The sequence below is a fragment of the Hylobates moloch genome, unplaced genomic scaffold, assembly GCF_009828535.3.
Source record: "Hylobates moloch isolate HMO894 unplaced genomic scaffold, HMol_V3 SCAFFOLD_76, whole genome shotgun sequence".
Taxonomy (NCBI): Eukaryota; Metazoa; Chordata; class Mammalia; order Primates; family Hylobatidae; genus Hylobates; species Hylobates moloch.
In genome coordinates this window covers 106225-124546 of record NW_026652351.1, presented here as the reverse complement: position 1 = coordinate 124546, position 18322 = coordinate 106225, and the positions used below count along the sequence as shown (strand labels likewise).

The 18322-nt window shown below is 59.5% G+C and overlaps 1 long non-coding RNA gene across 1 annotated transcript; it reads right to left on the bottom strand.

The window, feature by feature from the left end:
• Positions 1 to 7323: 7323 nt before the first annotated feature.
• LOC116463888 (uncharacterized) lies at positions 7324 to 18291 on the bottom strand. The gene is made up of 6 exons (XR_004246805.2): positions 17536 to 18291; positions 13670 to 15999; positions 12847 to 12951; positions 11909 to 12079; positions 11244 to 11363; positions 7324 to 7393 (listed from the first exon to the last, which is right to left on the bottom strand). It is a non-coding gene; the product is annotated as an uncharacterized LOC116463888 (long non-coding RNA).
• Between the last annotated feature and the right edge of the window lie 31 nt (positions 18292 to 18322).

Below are 18322 nucleotides of genomic sequence, written 5' to 3'. Positions count from 1 at the left end.
ATGTCTTTCACGCCCTTGACACTTTTGAGGGGCACCGGGCAGGTGTGTGTAGAACCTCCTGTTGTTGGGGACGTTGGATGTTTCCTTATGATTGAGATTGGGGTTATGCATTTTTGGCCAGGAAACCGCAGAAACCACATGCTCTTATTTTTGTTTCTATTTTATAGAGACAGGGTCTCACTCTGTTGCCCAGGTTGGAGTGCAGTGGTGCCATCAGGGCTCCAGCCTGAGCCTGGAGTGGGGACAGGATGACGAGAGCTCACCATGCGTCCCAGCGGCTCTCCAGGGCACACTCTGGCTGTGGCTCGGACACAGACACCCTGGGCCCCGGGGGAAGCCTCAGCTGCATTCTAAGCTCCCTTCTGCGGACAGAAGTCGGAGGACACCAAGACCCCTCCCGAGGTCCCCTAGGGCAGGTGTGGCTCAGACCCCTTCAGCCTCTAACCAGACAGGAGCTGGGGCCTGGGGTCCCCAGAGGAACATGAGGGGTGACTAATGAGGCTCAGGAGACTGGGATGGGGGCATCTGACGGGGACGCAACTGGCACCTGGCTTCAGGGGCATTCGCTGATCCACCTGGGGCACCCTGGATTGACCCTGGCCCTTCTTTCCCCTGGAGCAGCGTCAGGGAAGGAAAGGAGCTGCCCAGTCTGGCCATGCTGGATCCCAGCCCATAGGAGCGCAGTGAAGAAGCCAGGCCACTTCTCAGTTTTGTTGTGAAGATCGTTTAGGGCCCATGGTCTCCCCTGAAAGGATCCAGGGAACCTCCAGGGACCCGTGGGCCATGTGGGAGAGCAGCTGAGACAATTTATCACCTGAGACAATTATTAGTATCACCAGGTGAATATCACTGCCTGGGTGGGGACTTCCCCGGAGCAGGCAGGTGGGAGCTGGAGGAAATGCTGTCAGCATCGCCACCCTCGGCCCCTTCAGAGCTGAAATTGTTAGAAGAGACCACTCCTGCCTTTCCTATCAACTTCCTCCGTCCAAGATGGGGCTGGGCCCTGGAGGAGACTCGCCTGGCCCAGTCCCAGCGCAGGTCAGACAGGCCCCCCTGCACCTGTTCCCTGCCTTTTTGGGGCCTCAGTTTCCCTGCCTGGTCCCCGGTGGCCTCTCCAGGCTTGCAGCCTGCTGCTGGAAGGAGCTGGTTTCGGGGAGGTGGACAGCAGGCACGACCCCCAAGCCTGCAGAGGAGCTCGCAGGCAACGCACCAGCTCCTTCAAGGAACAAACAAAGGCTGTGGCTTCCCGGGAAGAGCCGACAGCTGCGTGCCAGGGCCGGGGGGAGGGGAGAGAGTCCACCAGGAGTCTCCGCCGCCCACCCCGCAGCCTCGCCCTGACTGCGTTTATGGCCAGATCCTGTTATAGGCGTGAGTCCAGCTCCACCGCCCTCCCTCCTGCTGGCATCTTCCAGGAACTAGCAGGGGCAGCAGGAACCTAGGGACCTGGGAGCCAGGAGACAGGCCAGGATCAGCATTTGCTTCTCGTTACCGGAGATGGAGGAAACGGGCAGCCTGTCCGCTGTCCAGATTGTAGGACTGGGGCAGCATCATCAAGAGTGGAATGTGACGTCCTCCAGCTCCCCAGACTCGGCCCTCCCGGAGTCCAGGGCTGCCAGGCTGCCCTCTGGCCCAGGGGGAAGTGCCTGGGGAGGATGAAGGAAGCCAGAGGGGGCCGGAGCTCGGTGCGCACGCATCCATCCACTGCGTTCTGCAGGGAGCAGCCTCCCGGGGACCCCACTGCCTCCCGGATCCCCGGGGGAGGGGTGGACAGGGGCCAGGAGGATGTTTGCCAGGTGGCATCCGGTAGGAAGGTTAGGGTGAGGCTAGCGGTTAGGGATTAGGGCTTGGGGTGTAGGGCTGGGTCTAGGGTTAAGGTGTTGGGGCCAAGGGGTTTGGGTGGTGGCTTGGGGTGAATTTAGGGCAGGGGTAGGCTGGGGTGAGGGTAATTTGGGGTGATATGTTAGGGTCAGGACCCTGGGACCATGCTGGGTCTGACGCATTCAAGGGGACTTTGTCAGCCATCAAACGGGGCAAGACGCTCCACCTGGGTGACACAGAGCCGCACAGCCCTGCACCTGTGCCTACACCTGGGGCCCCTCCTGTGCCCACAGGGCCTCCCCTGGTCAGCTGGGAGGGCTCTGCTAGCTGTCTCCTATCCCTAAGTGGACACAGTCCCTGGATCCTTCCCCCAGGGCTGGCCACACCCAGCTGACCTCTCCCCCCACTCCCCTCTGGGCCCAGGCAGTCACCAAGGGGGTCGGCTGTCCTCAGTCCTCTCAGCCACACAGGCCTGGGCCTCGGGTAGGTCCACGGTGTCCAGGCAGCCTGCCCTGGCCCTGCCCCAGGTGGTGCCTGGCATGCAGAGGACGGGAGGGCAGCAAGACCTCCCCTGCCAACGCCCCTCTCCGGCCCAGATAAGGTTCTGGGGAAGTCATTTCTTCCAGGCCCAGCTTCGGGAGGGTTGCAGTGTCCACACACATCTCCCCCTGCAGCTCAACCAGGCACCAGGGGAGGCCCCCAAACAGCTGTGGGAACTGCAGGAAGGAGGGGAGGAGAGGGCAGGGAGTGGAGGAGGGAGGAGCTGCCCAGGCGTCCCCCGCATAGGGGTGCAGGCTCCAGGGGACGCTGGGGACCCCGGGTCCTCACTGGCCCTTTCCGGCTGGCCCGCCTTTGCTCTGCATACAGCTGGCGCTCAGCAAAGCTTGCCGCTGCTGATGGACAATTCCATGGCTCACTCCAGTATATCTGTGCCCCAGGAGACGGTGCCCTCCTGGCCCCAGCCTGTGCCCTCTGTGGCCATCGAGGGCCCCTCCAGGCCTGCGGTCACAGGCGGGGCCAGTGCAGGGCGGAGGCCTTGACCACAGCAAAGGGGTCCGCAGCAGGGGAGGCACCAGCATCCAAGTGCCTGTGCCCAGGGAGGTGCCACCTCTGACACGGACAGGGCTTCAGGCTTGGGACACAGGTGCCAGGGGAGCAGCAGGGACAGGGAGGGGGCAGAACCCCGGCAGCGGGTCGGCTCGGTGACTGCACACCCCACGGGGGCAGTGGTTTACAGGGACCCACAGCCCAGGAGGGCCTCACCTTCGGCCCCTCCCAGCAGTAGCACCAACTGCTGTGGCCGCCCACACTACCCTTGTCCCAACAGCCGCCCACACCAGGCCCTCCGTGGCCAGCACTCCTGTCATCCACATCCCCATCTTGCTGATGAGTGGGCGGCGAGGACACAGGAAAGCCAGGCTGTCACCCGCCCAGGGCCGGAGCCGGGATGGGTCCCCCAGGTGGGAGAAGCCCGGTCTCACCCCCCAGAGTGGCCCACCCTGTCCCACAGCCAGGATCTAATGCCAGTCTCCCAAGGAGTGGGCACAGGGGAGTGTCTGCCCCCCCTTATGGGGAGGGAACTCCCCATGGGGGGCCAAGGGCTGGGGAGCCTCAGGGGTCACAAGAAGCTGTTGGGGCCAGGGAGCCGTGGCCACAGCATGGGGGCAGCTGCCCCAGGTGGGGGAGGGGAGGGTGTGGCCTTGGGTGCTACCAGCCCCCTCACCAGCCCTCGGGCAGCATGGGGGCACATTTTGGGCCTGGGGGACTGTGCCATTGTGGCCGGGAGCACCTTGAGAAGCCAGGAGGGCCGGCCAGGGTGGGGCAGAGCACAGCAGGGCAGGGACAATCTGCCCAGACGTCTCACCGCCACTCAGACACCCCCAAACTCCCCTGGGCCAGGATAAATATACTGTCCTCGGTCCAAGGCCCTGAATTAGGTACCTGGGGACCCGCATGTCTGGCCGGGTCCCCTGCCTCTCTGTGCAGAATCCTGATGCCCCCTAGCAGGCCTGGGGGTTCAACAGAAGCAGGTTGCAGCCCCCACACCCGTCTAATGGGCCACATAGAAGGTGGGCCAAGGGCAGTGGATGTGGGGCCTGGGACACAGCAGCTGGGACACTGCCCCAGGACCAGGGTCGGGTCCAGGAGTGGAGAACCCAGGGCAGTGACAGGGAGATGCAGACAGACCTGGGTTGAGATGGTGTCTGGGTGGGAGTTCAGGGGGCCAGGAGGCCCAGCTTCCCAGGTGCCAGGGGAGCCCCCGCCCCTGAGTCCTTGGTGAGCTGAGTCTCCAGGGCGTGGTGCTCCCAGCGTCCTGGCCAGGCCTTGTGGCTGCAGAGGGACAGAAACCAGGCCCAGCTTCCTGCTGGGGGGGGGGGGGGGTCACCTCTCCCCAGGGGTCCAGGACACCGCTGCATCTGAAAATGAGCAGGAAAGGGGCGCTCAGTGCAGCCTCAGGGCCTTGGGGACCCCCTTGGATATTGCCGGCTCCGGAAATGCAGAGAGAGAGAGTCGGGCAGTGGGGCCAGGGCTGCAGCCCCCATGTCTCCTCCACGTCTGCCTGGCTCCGTCTACCTCAGGGAGCCAGGGCTCCTCAGAATGGCCCCTACCTGCCCCAGGCACTCGGAGCAAAGTCTGCAGTCCCAGGCTCCCCGACAGCGGAAGCTTCCCTGCCCAGCCCAAGCCGTCTGCAGCCAGACCAGAGGCTGGAGTGGCACCATGGAAGATTCCGGAGGACGAGAGCCGTGATGCTGTAGCCCGCCAGCAGGTGGCACCTGTCGCCCACACCACAGCCCGGAGGCGGGCTGGGCAAGGCGTGTGCTCAGGGCCGTGTGGCCCGGGTGTGTGCCTGCGTGTGCCTGCATGTTGGCGAGTCCAGTGCCCGGGTGGCTCTCAGGCATCTTGGGGAGAACGGTCAGCCCGCAGCCGGGCCGGAGCCCTCTGGCCCCATTGATGGGAGGTTCTGGGACAGACAGCACTGAGAGGGGAGAGAAGCTGGGGCAGGTGGGGCAGGTGGGGCAGGTGGGGCAGGTGGGGCAGGTGGGGCAGGTGGGGCAGGTGGGGCCGCCGGGCAGGCGTGAGGGTGACCCCGCCAAGTGGCACAGGGACGATCTGAGCCCTGCAGGGCCCAGCAGCACCTGAATAATGGGAGAAGCTGTGTGAGCCCGAGTGTGAGCCGTGCACGGGCGCGACAGCGAGGCGGGCGGGCATGGGTCCTGTACACACAGGTGTGGGTGTGGCTGAGTGACCACTCGCCCTCTCACATCCCCTGCAGTGAGCATGGGGGCACCGGCCCCTCATTTGCCAGCCCCGCTGGGCCCACCTCCTGCCCGGCCCTCCCGGGGACTGATCTGTGGCCTCCTACCCCTCAAACCGCAGGGGTTGCCTGTCCCCGCCTTTGTCCCCGCACCTCGGGCCCATCCCCGCCTTTGTCCCGGCAACTCAGAACTCGGTGACACCTGTGGGCTCAGGCACCACGTGGGGCCCAGGACACTGGGGGCTGCAGCACATCGGGGTGGGGAGGCTGCAGTCTGGGCCCAAGGGCATCCAGCCTCTCCACTCCCTCCCTGGCGACCTTGGGCAGGCCGCCCCCTCTCTATGCCTGTTTCCTCATCTACGTGGGCACAGAAAGGATCTCTACCTGCAGTAAATCCAGTGATGGCAGGAGTGTCCCACCAGCTGCACTCTAGGACCCCTTTGCTGCAAGGATTGCACTGGGGGATGCCCTGTCCCCAGCTGGCCCGGCTCTGTCATGGCCTGGACCCTCCCTGCCTGGGCACCTCTGGCCCAGGGAGAGGGAAGGCCACCAGGGCAACCCCAGAGCCCTGTCCAGCTCGGAGCCAGCCCCTCCTGCACCAGGGTCCCCTGAGATTCACTCTGAGGCAGCAGCAAGGCAGGGTGCCTGGTGGCCTCCTTCCCCCAGGGGTCGGGGGAGGGTCTGGGCAGGGCTCTTCTTTGACAGGCCACCCGGGCCCCACCTCAGGCCTGGAGGAAAGTGGAGGGGTCCACACCGTGGCCAACCCTCGGACTGGAGACACATGGGCACCAGGACACGCGAAGCCCATGGGGGCCGGGGAAGTCCCCAGAATCCCCACTCACCACTCTGGGGTGGGAAGATGCAGGGTCAGCCTGTCGATGTGCATCTCCTGCTGTCCAGAGAATGCTCCCGACGTCCCCATTTTCCTGTAGAAGGGGACGTCCTTGCTGGGAAGCCGGTGGCTGCAGCCAGTCAGTGGTGACTCCAAGAAGGTTCCAGGCCCTGCCCAGCCAGAACCCCAGAGCCGGACCTGGGGCCACAGGGCATGACGCAGCTCTGCCTACACGGGGACAGGCAGCTGCCCACAGCCATGGGCACAGGCTTTGAGGAAGCGACAAGGCTCTTGCACCAGCAGATTAAAATGCTGCCAAGCGGAAGAGTCAGTAAAAGCTTTCAAGGAGCAGCTGGTTCAGGGCCAGCAGGTGCTGGGGTGGTAGGGGGGGCCCCTTGGCTGCTGTGACGGTGCCTGTCCCTGGCTCCCAGCCCGAGAGCCCCAGCAGTGCCTTGCACAGCCGGCCCAGACATGCAAAGGGCCAGAGCCCGGCACGTGGCAGTGTTGACTGTCATAATTGTTATTGCCATCATCATCATCATTGCTATTATTATATTATCACCAGGAAACTCACCTACATTCTGCAGGCTGTGGGTGAGGCCAAGGAGCAGAGGGCTGGGGGTTGATGTGGGCCAGCAAGGCCCAGGCCAGGAGGGTTCATCCCAGGGATGCCAAGACCCAGCAGAAGGTTAGCAGGGGAGGAGAGACCCTTACCCCAGGGTGACCCCACGGTGGGGGCTGCACACGGGCACCAACTGGAGGCCTGGGGGAGGCAGGTGTGGCTCAGAGGCTCTTTGGCAAGGTGGGATCCGGGGCTCCCTTAAGAGGTCCACCTTAAGAGGGTCCTCCAGAGTGACCCAGGGAGAACCATTCTCCGTCCCACCCACTCCTGGATCTCAGGCTCCCAGGACGCAGAGAGACTGTGAGCCATCTCCCGGGCTGTGCTGCTTGGTTATGGTGGCCCCAGGAAAGCGATTCAAGAGTTGTAGCAATGCTGCCCAGCCCCACAGGCAGGGAAACCAGGGCCAGGAGGTGGCGCCGGGGGCTGCAGGTGGGTGGACCCCAGGGCTGGGGTGTGTTCTCTTCCTGCTACTCTTCTACATTTTTCCAGGTTTTATTTCATGACTGTGTCTCACTCTGTATTAAAGTATCAAGATTCCATTTAATCAAGGACTAGCATTTTTAGCAAAGGGCGTAGCAGAGGCCGGATTTAGCAACCAAAAGACTCCAGGAAATATGGGAAACAACAGCTGTCAAGACGGTGGACATCAGGCGACGAAGAGAGTGGTCCCACAGAGACAGCGGCTCTCTCCAACCCGGCTGCTATCCGGAAATGCCGTGGCCTGAGTGGCGTAAAAGCAACGGACACACATCCCCACGGCTGCGGAGGATGGGACGTTCAAGATCGACGCTCTGGCAGATTCGATGTCTGGTGAGGCCACTCCTTGGTTCATGGACGGCACCTTCTCGCTGGGTCCCCTTCGCCTCTGGTAGAAGGGGTGGGAGAGCTCTCTGAGGTCTCTCTTTTTTTTTTTTTTTTTTTTTTTTGACGGGGTCTCACTCTGTCGCCCAGGCTGGAGTGCAGTGGTGGGATCTCGGCTCACTGCAAGCTCGCTTCCCGGGTTCAAGTGATTCTCCGCCTCAGCCTCCTGAGTAGCCGAGCTTACGGGTGCCCACCACCACGCCCAGCTAATTTTTGTATTTTTAGTAGAGACAGGGTTTCACCATGCTGGCCAGGCTCATCTTGAACTCCTGATCTCAGGTGATCCACCTGCCTCGGCCTCCCAAAGTGCGGGAATTACAGGCGTGAGCCACTGCATCCGGCTCTGGGATCTCTCCTGTAAGGACACTAACCCCATTCTTGAGGGGTCTGCCACGTCCCCAAGTCCCCACCTCCTACTACCGTCACCTTGGGCACTAGGATTTCAACATAGGAACTGGAGGGTGGGGAAGACACAAACGTTCAGTCCATGGCACACAGGAAACACAGCGGGAGCCCTAATCTGCCCAGCTCACCGCCTGAGGGTTTCCAGGACAAGGGGCCAGGAAGGGGAACTCAGGAAGAGCTCAGCTGAGAGGCCAGGGAGACCACGGCAGCTGGAGTGCACAGCACACTGGCAAGGAGAGAGCTGCCCAGAGCAAAGCCTGGAGACCTGCAGAAGATCCATCTTGAGTGTTTGGAGAGAACCCGCTCAGCATGTGCCTGGGAGGAGACTAAGGCTGGCGAGCGACGACCCGAAGGATTCGAAGGAAGAGCAGTGGAGCTCACACAGGCTGGGAAAAGCACTGCTCCCACCAGCGCCACCGAGAAACCTCGCCACTCAAAGTTCACGGTGCAGTGGGCAGAGTGGCCCCCTCAGCGTCTTGCCTCAATGGTGAGGAGTAGTTTGCCCTGGACTCAGCACTGCTCTGACCCCACCTACAAGCCACACGAGGCCCAGGAAGCCCAAACTCTCTCCAATCCCTTAATTATGCCCCAGAACAAAGCTCCGGGACGCAAAAGTATCCAGCAGCCCACAAGGTAAAATTCACGAAGTCCGACCTCCATTCAAAGAGCACCAGGCATGTAAAGAAAGGGGATAATTCCACCCATAATCAGGAGAAAATTCAACTAATCCAAACCACAAAACCAACACAGATGTTGGAATTAGCCGACAAAGACATTAAAACAGGCGTTACGACAGTATTCCATGTCATCAAAATGCTATGCTAAAAATTGAACGTATTTAGTAAAAAACATGAAACATATAAAAAAGGATCCAAATTAAACATCTAAAGATGAAAATGACTGTGTGTGAGATGAAACACACTGGACAGGATTAACAGCGGATGGGACACTGCGGAAGAGGGGAGCGGTGAACTTGAAGACGTAACAGAGACACAGAAAGACAAAAGAATCCAAAAAATAAACAGCTCCTTAGCGAGCAGTAGGTGGAAAAGCTTCGCGCAGCCTGACACGTCTGTAAATGGAGCCCACGAATGGACAGCAGGACAGGAAAAATTGAAGAAATCATGGCCAAAATTTGTTCAAATCTGATGAAAACTTGGCTGGGCGCGGTGGCTCACGCCTGTAATCCCAGCAATTTGGGAGGTCGAAGCGGGTGGATCACCTGAAGTCAGGAGCTTGAAACCAGCCTGGCCAACGTGGTGAAACCCCATCTCTACTAAAAATACGAAAATTAGCTGGGCGTGGTAGCGGGCGCCCGTAATCCCAGCTACTCGGGTGGCTGAGGTGGAAGGACTGCTTGAGCCCCAGAGTGTGGGGTTGCAGCGAGCCGAGATCGCGCCATTGTACTCCAGCCTGGGCAACAGAGCAAGATTCTGTTTCAAAAAAAAAAAAAAAATTAATGAAAACTAAAACCCAGAGATACAAGAAGCTCAGTGAGTACAAAGTACAAGAAACATGAAGGAAATGACACCAAATCCTAATCAAACAGAATCAGTGTAAAAGAGAAAATCTTAAGTTGTGGGGTGGGGGCATGTTACAAAGAGGAAACATATTAAAATAACAACAGATTTTTTTGGCGGGGGAACTTGTGCCAGTAAGAAAACTAGAGCAGCGCCTTTACAGTACAAATGGAAGAAGAAGCTGTCATCTTAGAAAAACATCTTTCAAAAACGAAGGCAAAAGGAAGTATTTTCAGACAAATAACCATTGCAGTGTCCATTAAGAAATGTTAGAGAAAGCCCTTCAGGCGGGTGGAAAAGGAAATCAGATAGAAATGCAGTTCCATGGCCGGGCGTGGTGGCTCAGGCCTGTCATCCCAGTACTTTGGGAGGCAGAGGCAGGCAGATCACTTGAGGTCAGGAGTTCAAGACCAGCCTGACCAACATGGTAAAACCCCATCTCTACTAAAAACACAAAAATTAGCCAGGCGTTGTGGTGGGTGCCTGAGGTCGCAGCTACTCAGGAGGCTGAGGCAGGAGAATCACTTGAACCCGGGAGGTGGAGGTTGCAGGGAGCCGAGATCGCACCACTGCATTCCAGCCTGGGTGACAGGGCGAGACTCGATCTCAAAAAAAAAACAAAAAGAAAAAGAAAAGAAAAGAAAAAGAAATATGGATCTACACGATGGAATAAGGCATTTGAAATAGTAATTGTATGGGTAAATATAGAAGTTTTTTTACTATTTAAGTCCCTTCAAAAAATAATTAATTAAATGAAAATACCAACAATGCAGTGTGATGTGAATCGTGTGTAGAGGTAAAATGGGTGACAAGAATTGCACAACCCGGGAGAAGGGAGCTATGAGGCACCTTTTTTTTTTTTTTTTTTTTGAGATGGAGTCTTGCTCTGTCACCCAGGCTGGAATGCAGTGGCACGATCTTGTCTCACTGCAGCCTCTGCCTCCCAGGTTCAAGCGATTCTCCTGCCTGAGCCTCCCGAGTAGCTGGGATTACAGGCGCCCGCCACCATGCCTGGCTAATTTTTGTATTTTTAGTAGAGACAGGGTTTCACCATGTTGGCCAGGCTGGTCTCGAACTCCTGACCTCAGGTGATCCTCCCACCTCAGCCTCCCATAGTGTTGGAATTACAGGCGCGAGCCACCATGCCCAGACTGGAAGGTTCTTATTCTATATATGGAATGTGATAATATCTTTGGAAGGTAGACTATAGTAAGTTGTAGATATACTATAAACTCTAAGGCAACTACTAAAATAATAAAAAGTTATGGCAGACAAGCAAACAAGGAGATAAAATTGAACTGTGGAAAAATAGTCAATCCAAAAGAAGGCAGAAAATAAAGACAAAGAACAGACGGAAGGAACAGAAAACAAGTAGCAAGATGGTAGCTTTTAACCTGGCCACATCACTAATTACATTAAATGTAATAGTCTAAACACCCCCAATAAAAAGATGTGGATTGTAAGACTAGAATAAAAAGCAAGATCACTCTATAAGCTGCCCAGAGAATCTCACTGTAAGTAAAAGACACACATCAGTTATTGAAAGTAAAGGAAGAGGAAAAAACACACCGTGCTAACACAGAAAGAAAGATCAAGTGGCAATATTAATACCAAGGTAGAAGTTAGAGCAAGGAACTGGCAATAAAGAAGGTCATTTCATAATGATAAAATGCTGACTTTGGATTAGGCAAAGATTTCTTAGACACAACACTAAAAGCATGATGTGTAAAGTAAACATTAATACATTGGACTTTGCCAAAATTAAGAACTTTGGCCAGTCTAGGTGGCACACGCCTGTAATCCCAGCAGTTTGGGAGGCCGAGGTGGGTGGATCATCTGAGGTGAGGAGCTTGAAACCAGCCTGACCATCATGGTGAAACCCCATCTCTACCAAAAATACAAAAATCAGATGGGTGTGGTGGTGCTCACCTGTAGTCCCAACTACTCCAGAGGCTGAGGCAGGAGAATTGCCAGAACCGGAGAGGCAGAGGTTGCAGTGAGCTGAGATTGCACCAGTGCACTCCAGCCTGGGCGACAGAGCATGAGACTCTGTCGAGAGAGAGAGAGAGAAGGAAGGAAGGAAGGAAGGAAGGAAGGAAGGAAGGAAGGAAGGAAGGAAGGAAGGAAGGAAGGGAGGGAGGGAGGGAGGGAGGGAGGGAGGGAGGGGAAGAAAGCAAGAAAGGAGGGAGGGAGGGAAAGAACGAACTTTTGCTCTTTTGAACAGAAGTTTTGACACTTAATAGTATCTTCTGACACAATTAAGAGAATAAAAAGACAAGCCCTGACTGGGAGAAAAATCTTTGCCAAGTATGTATTTTTAGTGAAGGACTTGAATGCAGAATATATAAAGAACTCTCAAAACTGAAGCAACCCAATTTTAAAATGGATGGACAAAACGTTAGAACAGACACTTCACCAAAGAAGATACACGGAGGGCAAATAAACGCATGAAATGATGCTCAATGTCGTTAGTTGTTAGGAAAATTCAAATTAAAACCACAGTCAGATAGCGCTGCACGCCTGTTAGAACGGCTAAAATGTTAAAAACAGACGACGCCAAGCATACAGGAGGGTGAGGAGGGGCTGGAACTCACATCATGGGTGGGAGGCACGATGGCACAGCCATGCCGGAAAACGGTTTGGCAGTTTCTGAAAAATTCAGACGCCGACCACGTGACCCAGCCAGTCCACGCCAGGAGAAGTGGCAGCACACGCTCCTCTGAGACGCAGACACACGTGTTCTGTTTTGTTTGTAGTTGCTGAAACTGGATGAGCAGATGAACAGGCTGCGCTACATTCACCACCAATGGACATCTGGGTCATTTCCAGTTCGGGGTTGTTACAAACAGCTCCTGGGAGCATGTGCGCGCAGGCATCCGCCTCGGGCACTGGCCATGTCCCCAAGAGTCGGTGGCATCAGGACTGGAGGCCGCTGCCCACTACAGCGAGGGTGCGCCTTGGCCACCAGTCTTGAGCCAGGCTCCGTGGGTAAGCTGGGGGTGCTCCTCGGCCGCCCTGCTTGTGCTCCTATCTGGGGGGAGGGTTGAGGTTTTCGGGACCCCCGGGGAGCTGCTGAGACAGTGGAGAGTGGACGTGGGCTGCTCTGATGACCAGTCTCAGCCCCGATCAGCCCTGATGCCAGCTGGGAGGGCCTGAGCCTCTGGCTTCCCGGGGCCCCGAGCCCGGCTGTAGGGCCACGTCTGTGCCACCTGGGCTTCTGCCAGGCCTACCTGTTCTGGGCCCCCCACACCTGACTCTGCGGGCCTTATGCACGGGGCCTCCCACGGGCCACACAGCACTCATGGACGCTGGGCAGCAGATCAGGCCCAAGGCTCCCTTGGGCCGGCACCTGGTGTGAGTGGCCGGGAAACCCACCTGTTCCCGTCTGGCCTCCACTGTGTTTCCCCTGAACAACACCCGAAGAACCAGCTGTGGTGAGCCTGGGCGCTCCTCGACTCTGCAGGCCACGCCGGCCATGCCAGCGTCCCCCACGACCCTCTGGACCAGGACCTGCCCCGTCACCCCTGCTTACCTGGGCCTCAGTGGCTGCCCCCACTGCATGTCCCACTGCCTGGGACGGGCCCTGGATGTGATTCCTGAGAGAGACTCGGGTCTGGCTGCAACACCTGGAGCTTTTCTGGGGGAAAAAAAAAACAAATTCTTCAAATTCTCTGCAGGATCTGTGGCCCCAACGCCATTGCTGGCAGAGGCATCTCTGCCAGGGCACCTGCCCAGACTCCACGCCAGCACACAGCACCACCGCCCCCAAGGCTGGCTCAGGGTCCCTTCCCCACCCCCAGCTCTGGTCCTCAGTTTACCCACCTCTCCCAGCTCACTCTAGGCCAGGACACCTTCCAGCCTGGTCTCCGACACCTCCTGGTGACCTGGCCCCACCCCCCACCCAGTCCTGCTCCTCACCTGGGGCCCTGGAATCCCTTCGTCTTGCCCTGGGCTGCCCAGGGCCCCCTTGCTGTGAGCTGCACCTGCCCTCAGAGGCCATTTGACTTGTGCTTTTGGGGCCCTGCCATGCTCCCCAAAGGGACTCCTAAACGTCACCCCCATGAAAGGGATGAGGATTCCTGGGAGAGAGGTGGTCTCATGAGCCTCAGCTCCAGCTTGACCTCCACCCCCTACTTGACCAGCAGCCTCCAGAGTCTCAGAGTCGGCAGCCCAGGGTCCCCCTACCCTCCTCAAAGCCCCCTCACCAGCCACCCTCGGAGAGCAAGCACTTACTAACTCCCCATCCAGCTGCACTCACTGAGGGCAAAAGGCGCCCCGATAACCCCTGGCCCCGGGCAGTGTGGTGCCTCACGGCTGCCAGCCAGGAGCAGTCCAGGGGCCTAGTTCCCAACAACCTTATCTGTTTGCATTCCACTCCGCATCCGCTGGTTATCAGCTCCAGAGCCCGGGCGGCGCAGTCGGCCGGACACCCAGCCGTCCCGGCAGCCTCTCCCTATGCTCAGATGAGGGCGCCTTGGGTTCAGGCCTGGAGATGGCAACGCAGGGACATCTCCCCCAGGACGTCGGAGGTGCACCCCAGCCCTCAGGATCCTGGTCTTCCCCTCGGGGCTGGTGGGGCACAGCCACCCCCACTCTGAGGGCCTGGCAGGGCCGGCCTGCAAGGAAGGCTCTGTCCCTAGAGGGCCTGCCCAGGGCCCCATGCCAGGGGGGTGAAACTCTTGGGGCAAGGAGCAGCTGGGGGCTCTGCACCCTCATCTGTGGCACACAGCCACCTCCCGTGGGATGGGAAAAGGGGAGAAGGTATTTGGGGTGCCAGCTGGGGAGATGACTCAGCCACCTACCCTGGGGCTCAGAGGTACCAGAGTCAGGTGTGAGAGGAGCTCAGGCCAGGGACCTCTCCTGGGTGCCTGCCCAAGGCTACCGGCCGGCAGTGCTCACCCGGGGAGGTGGGGGTCCCACCCCAGCTAAGCTCCCACCTGGAGGGAGGAGTGGCCTGGCCAGGACCCCTCCTGTGGTGCTGCCTCAATGGCCCCGGCGGCCCGTATCCTGCCCCCGCCCCAGGCTGAAACGCGCCCGCTCCTGAGGGCCCCAGGCTACCCTGACCTGCTTCCTGCACGGGGCATAAGTGGACAGAAAGCACAAGGGCTCCTCTCTGGAGGAGGGCAGGTGGAGAGCTCCCCATCTGGAACATGAGTCTACCGGCCTGGGCTGAGCCCAGCCTCAGGCAGTGGTTCCTGCTGGCCACTCCTCAACCCACCCTGGATGGGAGGGCCAGCCCAGCATCCCAGCCACCTCGAGGCCCAGCAGCTACCAGGGCCCCTCTCGCAGCCAGACAAGACCTTCAGTCCACTCGAGGTCACACAGTGGGCTGTGCGCAGCAGACAGCACAGGGCTGGGGCTGAGCTGGGGGTGGCGGCTGTGCGCACCTGAGTGTCTGGCTCCCGAAGGGGGTGCTGGGGATACAGAGGAAGGGCAATGCCCCCAAATCCCAGCCCAGGCACCAAGCAGTCAATTCTGAAAGTGCAGACCGGTGGGTGCCCAGGGAGCCCTGGCCCTCTGAACATCACCGGACAGGGGCTGCGGGGTCTCACTGAGGGTGGGCTGGTGGTCGCCCAGGTGAGCTGCACTGCCCGGCCCTTGCAGCTGCCCTCCCGGGGTCATGCTGCCCCTCCCCAGGCCCTGGGGAGAGCCCTCACCTGTGGCATGCAGCTGGCTCTGTTCCTACCTCTGGCAGGGTGGACCCCAGCAGCTGGGGTAGGGGGGGTCTGCAGGGCTGATGGAGAAGCAGGAGTTGGCCAGGAAGGGGTATAGAGGCCAGAGGTCAGGGAGTGTTAGAGCCAGGCAGGGCCTCCTCTGAGGTGCTGGGGAGAATGAGGGGGCACCACACACTCGTGGCTGTAGGGTGAGGGCCACAGCAGGCCAGATTCGATGGGGGTGGCTGCAGGCAAGAGCTGGACTAGGAGCGTTTCAACATGCTCAGGAGGCAAAACCGCAGGGTACTGGCAAGCTGGACAAGCCCATGGGGAGGTCACCAGTGACGCTCAGGGACAGGAGAGGGAGAAGACCCAGGGCCAGCCCCACCCAGCCACACAAGGGCCTTGGAGGGAGGGTGGGGCAGGTGGCCTTCCCCCAGGCCTGACGCCCCTTCCCTGCCATCCCCCTGCCCCTTGGGGGACCCTGCATCCAGCCGCTCTGTCTCAGGGTCTTGGGGTTCCCACCGCCTCCCCAAGCAATGGGCTCCAGGACCTGGCATAGGGTCAGTGCCTCCCAAGACATCGGGCATCCGGATCAACAGGAAGCCGTGACGCGCCCCCTCGGGCATGCACCTGGGCACTGGCTGGCCATGCTGAGCTCTGCTGGCCAGCACTGGGCCCGTGCCTCAGATGGGAAATGGCAGCGATCCAAGCCCGGGTGCATTCCCGCTCCCGGGGTTGAAATCTTTCCCAAACACTCCCCAAACCCACAGTTTTCAGTCCTTTGATCTGATGGAGACCAGCTGCCAAGCCTCAGGGGGTGAAGCCCCACCTGTTCTCCTCCAGGGGACGTCACCCCTGACCACAGGGCCCAGCGGGGCGGGGGCGGGGAAGGGGCTGGCCGAGGGGCGGGCGGCCACCAGCAGGTCCATCCCAGCGCCTCTCTGAACACGAGTCCCAGCAGACCCAGGGCCTCAGCCTCCTGTGAAGGGAGCCAGGCCCGAGTCTGTTCCAGATCCTTCTGGAGACACCTGCAGGGGTGAAGGCCTCAAGTCCAAGCGAAGGTCTGCTCACACCTGTCCAGGGAGCCCCGCGGGTCTAGGAGCCAGTGCCCACCCTCACGGTTCAGCCGGGAAGCTGGGGCCAGGGCCCACCCTGACTCCTGCTTCACAGCCACACCAGGCCCGGAGTGACCGCTGTTCAGGGCCAGGCCACTCAGACGGACGTACAGGGTGGGGCCAGCGCTGGGCATGAGAGGGGACAATCACCCACTTGTCCAGTCCCAGGCCCTGTTCTCCAGCCAGGCCCACGGGACACGGCTCCTATCACCAGGTTGCTCCAGAACAACACCTCGCACGCTTATCTCCCCCATCGCTCAGCACATTCAAGTGCTCCCCGGCCAGGACAGAAACGCCGCTCCCAGCCATTTGCCACCAAGCGAGTGCATTGAGAGAGAGGGACCCCCAGGCTCCAGAGGCCCCATGGTGCCACGACGGAGCCCCGACCAGGGCTCGGGGCCAGGGCCTTCTACACACCCGAGTGGCCCTGAGATCATGGGGACAATAAATTCTGGGATGCAAAGCTTTCACCAGAAATTCAACATATACACACACAGGCACACACACAGGCACACACACAGGCACACACAGGCATGCATAGGCGCACACACAGGTACACACGCACACACACAGGTACACAGGCACACACACGCACACACACAGCCACACACGTGCACACACAGGCACACGTGTGCACACACGCACACACAGGTACACATGCACACACACAGGCACTCACACGTGTGCACACACATGCACACAGGCACACGTGCACACAGGCACACACATACACATGCACACACACATGCACACAAATGCACATGCACACACACAGGTACACATGTGCACGCACACACATGCATATGCACACACACAAATCACACATCTGCAAGCAGGCATCTTCACCACAGGCCCAGTGGGCAGCCCCATTGCAGGCTGGTGGCATCCAGCCCCCGCCCACCCCACACCGGTGCAAGCTGCAGGGATCCCCCAATTCTAGGGGACGCTGGGGACTCACATGCTGAACGTCACGGCCATAACGGCCCTTCAAGGTCAGGGGTCTCTGCCACTTTACAGCTGGGAAATGGGAGCCTCAGTGGCCAGGACCCAAAGCCCTACAGGCCTGGCCGGGGAACCAGTGTCCACTGGCTCTCACCCCCAACCCATCCCTGCCCCTACATTCAAAGCTTCATAGGATCCCTCTGAGAACCTGAGTTCGGTTCTCAGGAGCCCAGACAGGCGGTCAGACAAGTACAACTGCTGGGCTGACGCGGTCACAGGGCTCCCAGCCATGCCACCTGCCCATGAGGTCCCTTTTGGCACCGGCTGCCCTGGTGCAGTGACCCACCCAGGGAAGGAGGCCCTAAGATCTCTGCCCCTTGTCGTCCCCACCTCGAGCCCCGGCTGAGAGGCCCCAGCTCAGAACGAGGGCCAGCTGTGAGCCCTGCATCCATCCAGCCTCTCAGCATGACAGGGCAGGGGCCGCTCTCCTGTGCCTCAGTTTCTCACCTGAACCACAGGGACCACTGAGCGTGTTAAGAAGGGACAGCCAAGGCCGGACACGGTGGCTCATGCCTGTCATCTCAGCACTCTGGGAGGCTGAGGCAGGAGGATCTCTTGAGTCCAGGAGTTCAAGACCAGCCTGGACAACAAAGTGAGACCTCGTCTCTACAAAACTAAAAAATTAAAAAGAAGAACAGATGAGAGCAGGAACACCCAGAATGCCTGGCGTGGGGCTCCTGGTGGGGGGCAGCACACGTACAGCAGTTTCCTACGAAAACAATTTATTGTAACTTCAAGCAACGTTCTGCAAAACTGAAGCTGATTTAAGTGAAACACAACGCCTACTGCGTGTGGCATGCGTGGCCCTGGGGCCTCTTCCGGGGGCAGGGGGGGCGGCTCCCAGGCATGTGGGCACAGGTGGGACAGAGGTGGCAGGCTCAGGTCCCAGCCAGCGGGCTCAGCTTACCTGTGGGACGGGGGTGCAGCCCCATGTGGGGAGCCCGGTCCAGGGGGACCAGGTGGCCTTGGGGTCCCTCCCGGCTCAGACCAGGATGCTGACAGGTGGTGGGAGTAGCCCTGAGGCCAGCAAGGGCTCCTGTCGGTGTCGGGGGCCAAAATCCCCTTCGGGAGGGGTCCCTGGGCTCCCAAACGAGGCTGGGGCAATCCTGGCGACCGCTCAGACCTACACCTCCCTCCCCCACTGCCAGCCACCAGCACCACCCCGATGTCACCAGACTTTGCCCTGGCCCCGGCCCCTCAGGCGTGGCACGTGCCTCCACAGGCGAGGCCCCCT